Here is a 12,388-nt window from a genome sequence, read left to right as displayed (position 1 = left end):
ACTATTTTAATCCAATTTGAGTCACTAATCAAATGTAATATTTCAAATTTTCAATTTAAATTTCGAGTGTTTTGAGTAAATTTTTCTTTATAAAAATCATTACAATTTGACTTATTAGATGTAAGTCATGTAACGTACCAACCCGCCAAGAAAAAGTCTCATAGATGATCAATTGATTAAAAATTATAAGATTTTGCTTCCATAAATAAAGAAAAGGAAAATTCCCCATAAGTATCATTTTTCCCATAAATTTAATTCTTATTATCAATTTTCCCCATAATTCTAATACAAGCCAATTGTTTTCCCATAAGGATGAAATTATTGTCACATGTCTTTTTTTTAGACCATTGACCCTTTAGTTAGATACTTAGATTAAAAGAACATGTTTTCCACAATGACAAAAATTTTGTTTGAGGGTCAGGAAAAAATTGAGGGTCAAAATTGTTTCGTTTGGTATTGTTGTACTATGTCACCAAACTAACATGATGACTTTCATTTTTACATATAAGCTCTTAATGCCGCTTGATCGATTGTGAAGACCGAGATAGGGTCTGGAAGGAGAAACTCAATTTGGATGAGTGTGTATAATTGTTTTGGGGTAGTTGATGGATAGTATTGTAATTTTGAGTTCAGTGTCTTTTTTTGTTTTTGAGTAAATGGTTTGGAACCCAGCCTAGCTGGGAGGCTCAACCCTACGCCCGGTTCCATTTATTTTATTAAAAGTAGAATTTTGCATCGGGGGGGACATACAACCTCAACCCCGAGCTACAGAAAAACAGTGACAATAATCCTCGTAGAGAACATCCTGAATAATAGCAGGAGTCTCATCTAACCAAACATCATCAATAGCAACAACACTAGCAAGGTGTGCAAGTCTATCTGCAACACCATTTGCTTCCCGGTAGGTATGTAGAATTCTAACTGATTGAAAAGAAGAAAAGTACTTTTTACAATCATCTAAAATTCTACTTACCTCCGACAGATTCTCCTCCTCACTTTTAAGTGCAGCAATCAGAGTGGCCGAATCGCTCTCAATATCTATGTCCGCCCAACCTTGGTGAATACCAAGAAGAAGACCAGCTCTACACGCCTCTGCCTCCATACCAAGGGCTGAGTGTGCATGTAAAAAAGGTCTAGCCATGGCCGCGATCCCCCACCCTCATGATCTTTGACAACTACACCAATACCTCCACAACCATCGTTCCCACAGAAAGCCTCATTAATGTTGATTTTCAGTCTGCCGCTAGGTGAGTTCAGTGTCTTTATGGGGAAATATTTTTTAGGTCATCAATTTATAGGGAAAATTTTAAGGACTTTTGTCCTTAGTGGGTCAAGGACCCAAAAAGAAAATTCCCAAAACATTAAAGGGGGCATAAGTGTAATTAATCTACTTGCATGTGGCTCCCAAAACCTGAAACCCACTTTCGTAGTTACAAAGTACTTTTTTTTTATTTTTTATTTTTTTTATTTTTTAAATTTTGAATAAGGGATTAGGCGATATTAGCTCCTCGGAGGCAAACGATGTATGGAACAAGTCCCACCCTCAATCCCGAAGGAGAGGGGTTTGCCACACTATGGGAACCCACCGCCCGTCCCCCTATTATTATTTTATTAATAACATAAAAAGAAAATACAACCTAAAAAGGGGGGGACATAAACCTTACCCCAAAAGCTAGAAAGAAAGTCAAAAGGAAGTGAAAAGATTGAAGCAGAACCTCAAATTTACCCAACTTCCAACAGTTAAAACAAGCCCAACACCAACCCATGCAAGAAAGAGAGTTAAACATGTCGAAGGTAAGGGAATCCCAGATCATCCATACGGAGATAAGGAGATATATTAGGCGGAGGAGAAACATGCCATACCAGGGATGGAGAAAATAAGCCCATGTTTGTCATTCTATCAGCCACCGTATTTCCTTCCCGAAGAATATGGGAACAATGAAAGGTCATTGCTCTAATACGTGCTAAGCAAATAAGCCATGCAATTTGTAGCTGCCAAGGTGGAACAAAAGATGGGGATTTGATGCATGCAATTACACTAGTCGAATCACATTCAAGCCAGAGGCATCGCCAACCATACTGGAAGGCATATTCAATCCCAATGATCACACCCATAAGCTCTGCGTAGAAGGCAGATTTGTGTCCCAATCCTTGACAGTAACCGCCAATGTAATGACCATGGATGTCACGAAACACACCACCACAAGCTGCAGGTCCTGGATTACCCTTTGCAAGACCATCAGTATTCAACTTAATCCAAGGAAAAATTGGAGGGTGCCAGAGAACTAACCGCAGCGCTACTCGATTTTTAGGAACAGGCTGAATACCCAACCCAACCAACAACTGAGTGTCAACCAAACCATTGGAATAACCTGGCATGTAAGGAGCAGCAAAACGAAGCCAAGCCTTGAGAGAGCTGAAAATTCGCATGAGGGAAGGGCGCTTGTCCTCAAATCTAAGCTTATTGCGAGCTTTCCATATAGCCATAAGAGCATAGAGACAACTAGCAAGCCAAATATTTTTCAGTTGGGGAGAGAAAGACTTGCCAATAATGGAGGTAAATAACCCACCAATAGTGCCACTAGTCGGTAAGAAAGTCCCAAAAACAGCATGCTAGCCATTGCCAAACATGTTGCGCAAACGAGCAAGTGACAAATAAGTGAGTAGAATCCTCAATATAGCCAAAAGTACAAAGCTGGCAAACAGACACTGTTGGGATACCTCGTTTTTGAAGCTGCACATCAGTAGGTAGTTTATCATAGGAAAGGCGCCATGCCAATAAAGATAACCGTGATGGAATGAAAGAATGACAAACCTTAGAAACCCACTCATCTTCTGAAAATGATTGTCGAACTAGATGGTATCCATTAGAAAAAGAGAAAGAACCTGAGGTTGAAGGCTCCCAAATTAATACATCATTTTCTGGTTCAATTGGTAGTGGGATTTGAAGAATTTCAGCAGCCAAAACCGGAAACGAAATTGAAAATTCATTGGGCAAGGTCCATTGCTGATTAGTAACAAAATTTTCCACTGTACTCATCAAACGTTTGGGAAAATTCAGAGCCTGTAATTTTACAATTAAGGGGGCATTCAACCACTTGTCCATCCATAAATTCACCAACTTTCCATCACCAATAAGCCACTTGGAGTTATGGAAAATGAAAGGAAGAGCTGCCTTTAAACCATGCCAAACCGAGGACCTAAAATACCGATATTTCATATTGCAGCAAATAGAAAACCGTTGAGATGCATAGCTGCTCCATATTGAACCCGATGTGAGAGTAGACCAACTAAGAGATATCAGAGCTGCCAAGTTAAGAGACTTGAGATCACGTAGCCCAAGGCCCCCCTCCTTCTTTGGCACACAAACATGCCGCCAAGAAACGATGACAAGTTTTCTTTTTGATAAATCTCTAGACCAAATAAAGTTTCGAGCACATGTAGACAAGTGTTTCAATAGTGAAGAAGGCCACAAGTACACAGAGAAACTATGAATTAGCAAACTTTGAAATACATCATGAACCAACTGAACACACCCCACCATGGACAACAACTTGCCTTGCCAGCCAACAAGACGAGATTTAGCCTTATCAGCAGTTGCTTGAAGGTGTATACGTCGAGGCTTCCCCTTGAATATAGGAACACCCAGATAAGTAAGTGGAGTAGTACCTAACTTGAAGCCCAATAAACGTTTGATAACCCTACGCCGATGAGAATAGTTGTCACCAGTATAAAAAGTACTCTTCTCTTTATTTACTATCTGACCTGAAGCAGCACTATACTCTTCCAGAAAGAGTTGCAAACGGTTAAGAGAAAATATATCCTCTCGACAGAAAATAAAAAGATCATCAGCATAGAGCACATGAGTAATTAGACAACTCCTCGGCATAGAAATAGGTTTGATCTTTCGAGCATCAAAAAGAGAGGACAGTCCTCGACTTAGTGCTTCTTCCGCAATGCAGAACAATAAAGGAGATAGAGGATCCCCTTGTCTTACCCCTCGAGCACAAGAAAAAAAACCTTGTGGCGTCCCATTAATCAAGACTGGCAGCTTAGCAGAATTTAAAATAGTCTGAATTAAATTTCTGAATCTTGAGGAGAACCCAAACCTCTCTAAGACCTGAAAAAGGAACTGCCAGTGAAGAGTATCAAATGCTTTGGCAATATTAACTTTAATGCCCACATTACCTCTATAGATTTTCCTATCCAATAGATTGAAGCCCTCAGAAACAAGGCCAATGCAATCTGCAATACGACGGCCTTTAAGAAAGGCAGTCTGATGGAAATAATACGTGAAGCTATAGGACCCAAACGATCTACCATAATTTTTGGAATGATCTTAAATAAAAAATTGGCCAGAACTGAGAGATCATATTCGCCCCTTCCATCTTTGGAATTAACACAATGAAGTTAGAATTCGCATTTGGATATAACCAATTTTGTTGGAAAAAGAATTGCACAAAGCCAATAACATCATTACCAACAATATCCCAGCAACTTTGGTAAAAGGAGCCGGGAAAACCATCTGGACCAGGAGAACTAGAAGGGTCCATAGAGAAAATAACACGTCGAATCTCTTCTGCAGTGGGAATAGAAACCAAAACTGAATTATCATCCTCAGAAACCAAGGAAGGAATGACCTTGCAGAAATCAACTACACCACTTGGAGCAACATCTGAAGCATATAACCATTTATAAAACTCAACAACATGATTAGCAATATCTTGTGGATCAGTAAGAAGATTTCCCCCAACCTGTAAGCAATGCATTGAAGAGCGCCTTGCCTTATTGCGGGCATAAGCATGGAAAAAATTTGAGCATTTATCCCCCTCGGTATACCATTTTACACGAGCTTTATCCCTCCAAAAAGCCTCCTGATGCTTAACCGCATTAAGAACATCGACCTTTGCAAGAACTTCAGCCTCAAAGTTAATATCAGTAGAACCATTAGAAGCAATATCTTGTTGAATAGCAGTCAACTTAGCACGGGCCAACTCTAAGTTTCTATGAACATTCCCAAATACCGTGTTGTTCCATTGCTTAAGGCATGACTTCAAGGCCTTTAATTTTTGTAGCGTCACATACATGGGACAACCAGCTGGCCTGGTGGTCAACCAACAATTCGCCACCAACTCCTTGAAAGAAGAGTGGAGAAGCCACATAGATTGGAAACAAAAAGGTTTAGGACCCCCTGGTACAGACTTACCGGCTGAAAAAAGTAAACCATTATGATCAGAAACCACTCGGGGAAGAGCTATACAGTTGGTAAAAGGCCAAGCCTCAAACCAGCCATCATCACATAAGGAGCGATCAAGCCGTCGTTCCAAGTGCTTTCGACCTCGCCCTTTAGACCATGTAAAGAAAGCCCCTGAAGTATCAAGATGAGTGAAATGACATCATTCTGTGGCATTGCGAAAATCCTCACAAGATGAACGCGCATGGATACTACCATTCATGGCCTCATGAGCCCCCAATACTGCATTAAAGTCTCCTATTGCCATCCAAGGAATGGTGGTCTGTTGACGAAGAAGTAATAAATCCGACCATAATTTGCGACGTTTGAGTGCAGTTGTAGCTGCGTAGGCGCAAGATAGTTGAGTAAGAGTGCCTTCCAAAGTAATCTGAATTGTAATGTGTTGATCTGCAGAGAACACTAGTGTAGGTGAAGAGATATGTAAAGAACCAAGAAGCCAGATATTTGGAAGAAGAGTACCTCTATCATTTACCGAAATTAGTTGTAGATTCAAGGAAGCCCAGTAAGCAGCAGGAACAGAGTCAAAAGGAATCATTGGCTCTGAAATGCAAACCAAATCTGGGTGATATTTAGAACAAAAATTTGATAATTCTGCACGCGTATTAGAGTTGCCAATACCACGAATATTCCAATAAAGGAGCTTCATCTAAGACGGAGGGGCTTGTTTTGAACCCTTGATGGGTATGGAGTTATACGATCTGGAGAAGCGTTAGCGGTTTTTTGTTTTTTTTTTTTCTCCAACTTCTTTTGTGATTTAGTGAGAACCGGAATAAACCCATCAATATCATCACCATTAACAAATCTTGCAACCGCAACAATTTCTGAAGCCACATGAGATTTGACAAAACCAGGAGGTGGACCAAGGCTTGGTGGAGCACTAGAAGGAGCCTCTCTGATCAAACCTTCAACCCTCTCCTCCTCAAAAATATCCCCCCAAGTACGGGTAGGTGAATCACTAATATCTGTGTCCGAAGCATCAGATGCATCATTAGAGGCTAGGTTAGAATTATTCTCCTCCATTACCCTTTGAGCTTGTTCCTCCATAACCTCTGCCGCTGCTTCCTCCAAAACAGTATTTACAAGAGCCACAACAACATCACTTTGGATGGGAGCCTGAATTGAAGTCTCATTAGGTGAAGCCACTTGATCATTACCGGAATGGAGAGCTTGATCACCTGCCAAAGGTTGCTCTATGGCATTCAAAGTAACAACATTACCGTCAATATCATTAATGGCATGTGCGTTAGAGAAGGTAGCCTCTTGAACATGGGTTTCCTGCAATTTATTCTTTATACGATATTCTTGACGAACCTCTTTATGTTTCGCAGGAACGTCCTTGGACTTTAGTTGCCTGCAATTATTCCTTTCATGCCCTATCAAACCACAGTGAGAGCACTGAGGAGGTAGGTTTTCATACTCAATACCTACTGGAAAACAAAGGTGTTCTCTTTCAACCATAATGGACGTAGGAAGAGCACCCAACAGATCAACATCCACCAACACTCTAGCATAATATCCATATCGTTGTTCTTTAGTTGCTGCCTCCAATTGCAACGGGGTGCCCACTCCCCAAGCAATTTCTAGAATGTGTTGTTGGTGCCAATACTCTTGACTAAGGCCTGAAATACGTACCCAGATTTGTGCATGCGTTTGGGGAAGCACATTACTAGGCCTGAAATCAGGTTTCCATTGAGACAGACGAAAAATTCCTCTGTGCAAGTCTCACCGCCCCAAACTTTGCGCATATCTGCTTCAGAGTTGAAGTGAATGTCAAAATACCCTTTGCCAATGGGGACCAGACGCCACGGACCCAACGGACACCAAAGAGTATGCAGAGAAGCCTTGAGAGTTTCAGTTTTCAATGGAATAGTGCCCTTACGGAGTAGCAATCGACCGATCAAATTATTTCGGCAGGCTGCTAATTGTTCTTGATAGATCCTCTCATTGATCTTCACATAAACCGTGTCTCCACGAATTGTTGGCACTGGTAGTTGGCTGATAGGAACTTGGGTTTCCTCTCTGAACCTGCAACAATGGATGCAAAGGTCTTTGCCTTGTGAATTTTCTGTTCAGACGTAGAAGAAGGAGATCTCGTGTCGGAGAATGGCTGAAGAAAACTCCACGGGCATGCTGGAGGAGGCTCGCCCATGGCGGTGGCCTGGTAAGAGACGGCCCCAATCCCTAGGTCGTACTTTGGTAAGCGCGTGTCAAAGCGCGTTCTGATTTTTATTAGTACTTAGCTTATTCTTGAGCTCTGTAAATCTGTTAGCTTGCTTATTTAAACCCGTCCCTTTCAAATTTTTGAGTTGTTATTTGGGTTATGTATGTGCAGTGAATATGAAGTTTCTAGATTGGTATTTGAAGATCGCATTTGGGTCGGTTCTCATTGGAGCTTCCATGGAGTTTTTCATGATTAAAACTGGCTTCTGTGTGAGAACTCTCCTTTTCATCTCTACCCTTTTTCTTATTGTTTTCTTCTCAATTTTGGGTAGCAAGTCTCCATCTTTGACATTTATATTCCTTATTTTACTGTTTTGTAGGGAATGATAGAGTTGAGGTTATGATGAATAAAATATAGAAACTGTTGCTTCAGTTTATGACCAAGGATGAGTAATAGTATATGTTAGCATGTGAAATTAATGTTGTAGATTTTTCATAAAAATTTTGTTCATTTCTAATAAGCATGGATTAGATTGTGCCTTTAAAGGTTGTTCATGCCTGCTAGCTATAGTTTCAGACAGTGTAGTAAGATATTTTTGAAAATGGCTCAGATGGCATTGTATAAGAATTGGGTATAAATGGCGCATTATTGCTGAACTTAACCTAGATAAGGTTTCACATTTATATGGATTTTAGTGAATTTTGAAGCGGCACTTGTGTCTAAAGGCAATTAATTACCAACGGTAGAGGTTACTGTCAAGTGATTTTGAGAACTGATAAACTTGGATACTGAACATTGACAACGGTCTCTGCTCAATATTTTCTTCAACATGTTTTGCTCCCATTTTGTTCCCTTTGATTTCTTGCTCTCCCCTCCCTATCAACTCGGGTCTTCCTTATGATACTCATGTTATTTTCGATCAAATGCATCTCTATGTTGTTTGTTATCATTTAGTTGAACTTTCTCTAACACATTTTGTGAAAGAGCGGCTTTGCAGTCTCTCATATGATATTCTATTTTGTTTCTTGCTGACTCTGATTATTAGTTCCCTCTTTCATACATGAAGATGATAAAGTAACAGTTCTGGAGTCTGAAAAAAGGTTCTTGGGATAGTTTACCAGAGGCTCAGGCAGTCAGGGAAGCTCTCAATCCTTGGAGAAATCGTGATGTAGAATTAAAGAAAGAATCCTGAGTTGGATGGCCTCGTTCTTATAAGGTAGCTAGGGGATCTGTAGTACTTTGTAGAGGGAAATCCATTTGCTTGGTATAGCTAAAATATTGAAAATAATAATTATTTTTAGTTACAAGCGTATTCAGGATTCATGCATGGTGGGTTGTAGGCTCTAACTGTGCGGATGAATCGACACCCTAAACCTTTGTTTGGGGTTCAAAAAGAAAAAAAAGAAAAGAGATAAAACCATTTTGTTTGGGGCGTCATCTGCACTGTTTTGCACTTGCTTCAACCAATCACAATAATATACATCACATATTTTTTTCTTTTTGGTTGGCCTATTTTTCATGGTCGATCTGAGAGCATTATAATCTGTCTATATGAGCTCAGCTTGAATTTGCCTGGCAGGAATTAAGTATACCATAACTCAAATCTTATTTTGTGAGAGTGGCTTTGTTTAGCTCAACCTATATTTGTGGTTTAGTTTTGCTCATTATATATATTAGGGTACTCCACAACATTGTGTGCACATAACTTTACTACATTAACAATTGAATTTTTTTTTTCTTGTGACTCTGCAGGAACCAGGAAAGTCTTTGTAAGACTTGAGTGTAAGACTTCATGAAAAAGTCCTAATCAGGAATCAATCATACAATCACATGCATTTAGCGCATTTGGTTACACAACATTGATTTCATATTGTATCATGAGTACATTCTACATAAGGTCAGAAGTTGATGTTATATAAAGTGTGTGCATTGAATCACTGTTAAGAGCTTCATAAATCTTTAAGTTTACAGGCATATTCGTTTAGAAAATTCTTACATTACCATTTCAAAAAGTTCATGTGATGTAAGGCAACACAATGTGGGTGCTGCCAATGATTTGTGACCTCATCAGACCATTGAATTTTAGCAGATATTATAGGATTTTGCAAGATTTAACAGCTATAGTTCTTGGACAATTAGTGACATCGAGAAGAACTGGGATTGCTTTTGAACAACACTTGAAACTTTCATGCATCCAAAATTTTCTCCATTAGACAGGTGATTACCAAGCTATTGCAAATGCATTTAGGTGTGTGCATATTAGTTCACACACAAGTTTGATACAGAATCATGGTTACCAGTGTCAGAAGAGGTCTGACTTTTTTGACGTATTTCATGTAAATCATACTTTGAGGTTATATGTTACAATCTATCATTCTTGTATTCCAGCTTGCAATCATACTGGGAAGGTTAATTTGCTTCACAAATTGTATTGCTTGCTTGGACAATTGTCCATGCATGTTACATTTAACACTTGCAGTTTGGGTCAAAGAAGGGAACCTAGTGCTGGCATATCTCCACATTGATGTGTTATGCTGAATCAAGGGACAAATATGTTCTTCATTGCCGTATTGCTCATTGTTACATATCTCCACACTTGTGCTCTCTCTCTGTTTTTTTTTTTTTTGGTGACAAAAAGAATAGGGCTTCTGATAAGGGATTTATAATTTTCTTTGCAGTGTGCTACCTTTGCTTGTTTTAGTTATTTTAATTTTTTATTCTGCAGTGTAGTAAAGGAATGGAAGTAGCTTTGAGACTATGTTGGGGATGGGTGGAGGTCTTGACATCTTGTTGGACAAAGTTTATGCTTTGGTCCTGGTTTCATCTATTTTCTGGGACCTTCATTCCTTTGTTAAAATTAAGTTTAGATTGTTGGGGTTTGGTTTGGTTTTTGGTTGGTCCTCGCTAGGGATTCTCGGTGTAATTGATTTGAGCGCTTTGATCTGTGACGATGCATAGAAATGCTCACTACCTTAGCCATAAATCTCAGTAGAACTTCATTCCTCAATCCTTAAGGACTTCACTGTTATACAGTCACTGCACCAATGACCCCATTACTGATTAAAGCATCTGCATATTGTTCGGACCCACAGCTAACCACATCTAATCTCTCAACAAGATTTTCATCCTCAGACTATGGTGATTGATCTTCTAGAGAAGTCCCTGAAAAAGGAAAATACATTGTGGCTTTTGTTAGTAGGCACTCCCCCACCCCCCACCACCCACCCAAGCTATGCGAGTGGTCTCCAACACTTGCAGGCTCTCCAGAGTTTTCAAACCTCCAATTTTGTTCTTCTCCTATTGATTCTTCTCCAATGGCGCCTGTGTTCTCTGGTAATCTCAGTATTGCTCATACTTTAGTTCTTCATTTGCAAGTCACTCTTTCTTCCTCTAGTTTCTCTATTATTCAATTTATAAGTCTGAAAGTTGCAATCTGTGTGGTTGCCGAGAAATTTCTGGACAATCAAAGGTGACATGGAGTAGTAGAATAGTTATTTTCCAGAAATTATGTTACAGTGAGGAAATGATAGACATATTCAACACTAGGGCAAAGAAATCAAGTATGATGCTTCCAGTGATGCATGGAATTAGAGTTTGCTCTTTATGTTCTTAGTTTCTGGAAATTGAGAAGCTCTTCTTAGTGTGTGCATATTAATGTGCAATTAATGCAGGAAAAGTATGAGAGAAAATGAATCCCATGGGGTGTTGGAGGCTAGGATCCATTTTCCCTTCATGTAGGAAAGTTGTCCCTTTCCCAATATTTCCATTCTGTGAACCAAACGAGGTCTTAGATCAATGAACATATGATATAGTTTTGGCGATATTTTCATTAATGGTGGCATTTTTTTTTTTTGGTGTGTATATGCTATAATCCCTCATATGCCTTGGGGTACATTTTCATAAATGATGTAACGATATAATTTCTTACTGATATAGCTTAACGTTTAGGGAGAATGCTGCCAATGGTGTTTTGGGCACAAAAGCGAAAACATGTAGCTGCTATGGTTTTACAGATTTTGTCTTTTGACTTGCTTTCTATATTTAGAATCTGAATTGATATTATTTCGGTTAAATAGTTTACTTTCTCAAAATTTCTTAATGATGTGATTATCGATTGGCTTGTTCAAAACCAAATAGATCTTGGTGATTTCATAGTTGAATAGACGATCAAACTGTTGAGAAGCTTTCTTTCCCAACTCGAACTCGAACCCTTTTACATGTTCCCTATGATTTCCTCTCATTCTCATATCTTTGAGACCCAAATCTCCCTCATTAATTCTATTGGAAGACTAAAAGGTCCATCATGAATTTAACTATGCATTTATTCCCAATGCATCAATTTGATCATGCATTTATACTCAATGCATGCACTTGACTATGTACCAATTTTCTATGCATAAATTGTCACATTGAATGCATAAACCTTTAATACCATGCAAAAATATCTCCACCAAGGAGGGATGGGTTGCCTTTCTAGGTGACCCAGTGGAAAAAGTTTGGAAACAGTCAGTAAAAAATTCCCACAGGGCTGCCCCGGTTGCATCTCAGAGATGAAGGCAAGTACAAGGGTTACAACTCACAAGTTTTCTGCCTCAATAGATTATTCTGGTGCATTCAAATGCAAGGAAGAGCTAGAGCTGCACCCCCAAAATGTTGGTGAGGAAAGTACATGTCATGATCAAGAAAAGACCAATATTGTGGCTGGCAAAAAGGAAAAGCTATATATCTTTTGAGGGCAAGATTAAGTAATGAAAAGCAACCAAAGTAATTTAACAAAGGAAAGCTCGGGAGCTGAAATGGGTGAAGTGCCAAAAGATGAAATGAATGGTGGTATCGGTGGCAACGCAGAAAAGTACAGAAGGATACAGTCAGCGATAACCGTAGAGACTCATCGGCGGGTGAAGTAAATGGATGTAGCAGAAAGGCATATTGATGATATTACTGATTAGTAATTACTAAGTTACTGTTACTAC

The sequence above is a fragment of the Rosa chinensis genome, chromosome 4 (assembly GCF_002994745.2).
Source record: "Rosa chinensis cultivar Old Blush chromosome 4, RchiOBHm-V2, whole genome shotgun sequence".
NCBI lineage: Eukaryota > Viridiplantae > Streptophyta > Magnoliopsida > Rosales > Rosaceae > Rosa > Rosa chinensis.
Note: the sequence above shows the minus strand (reverse complement) of the source record.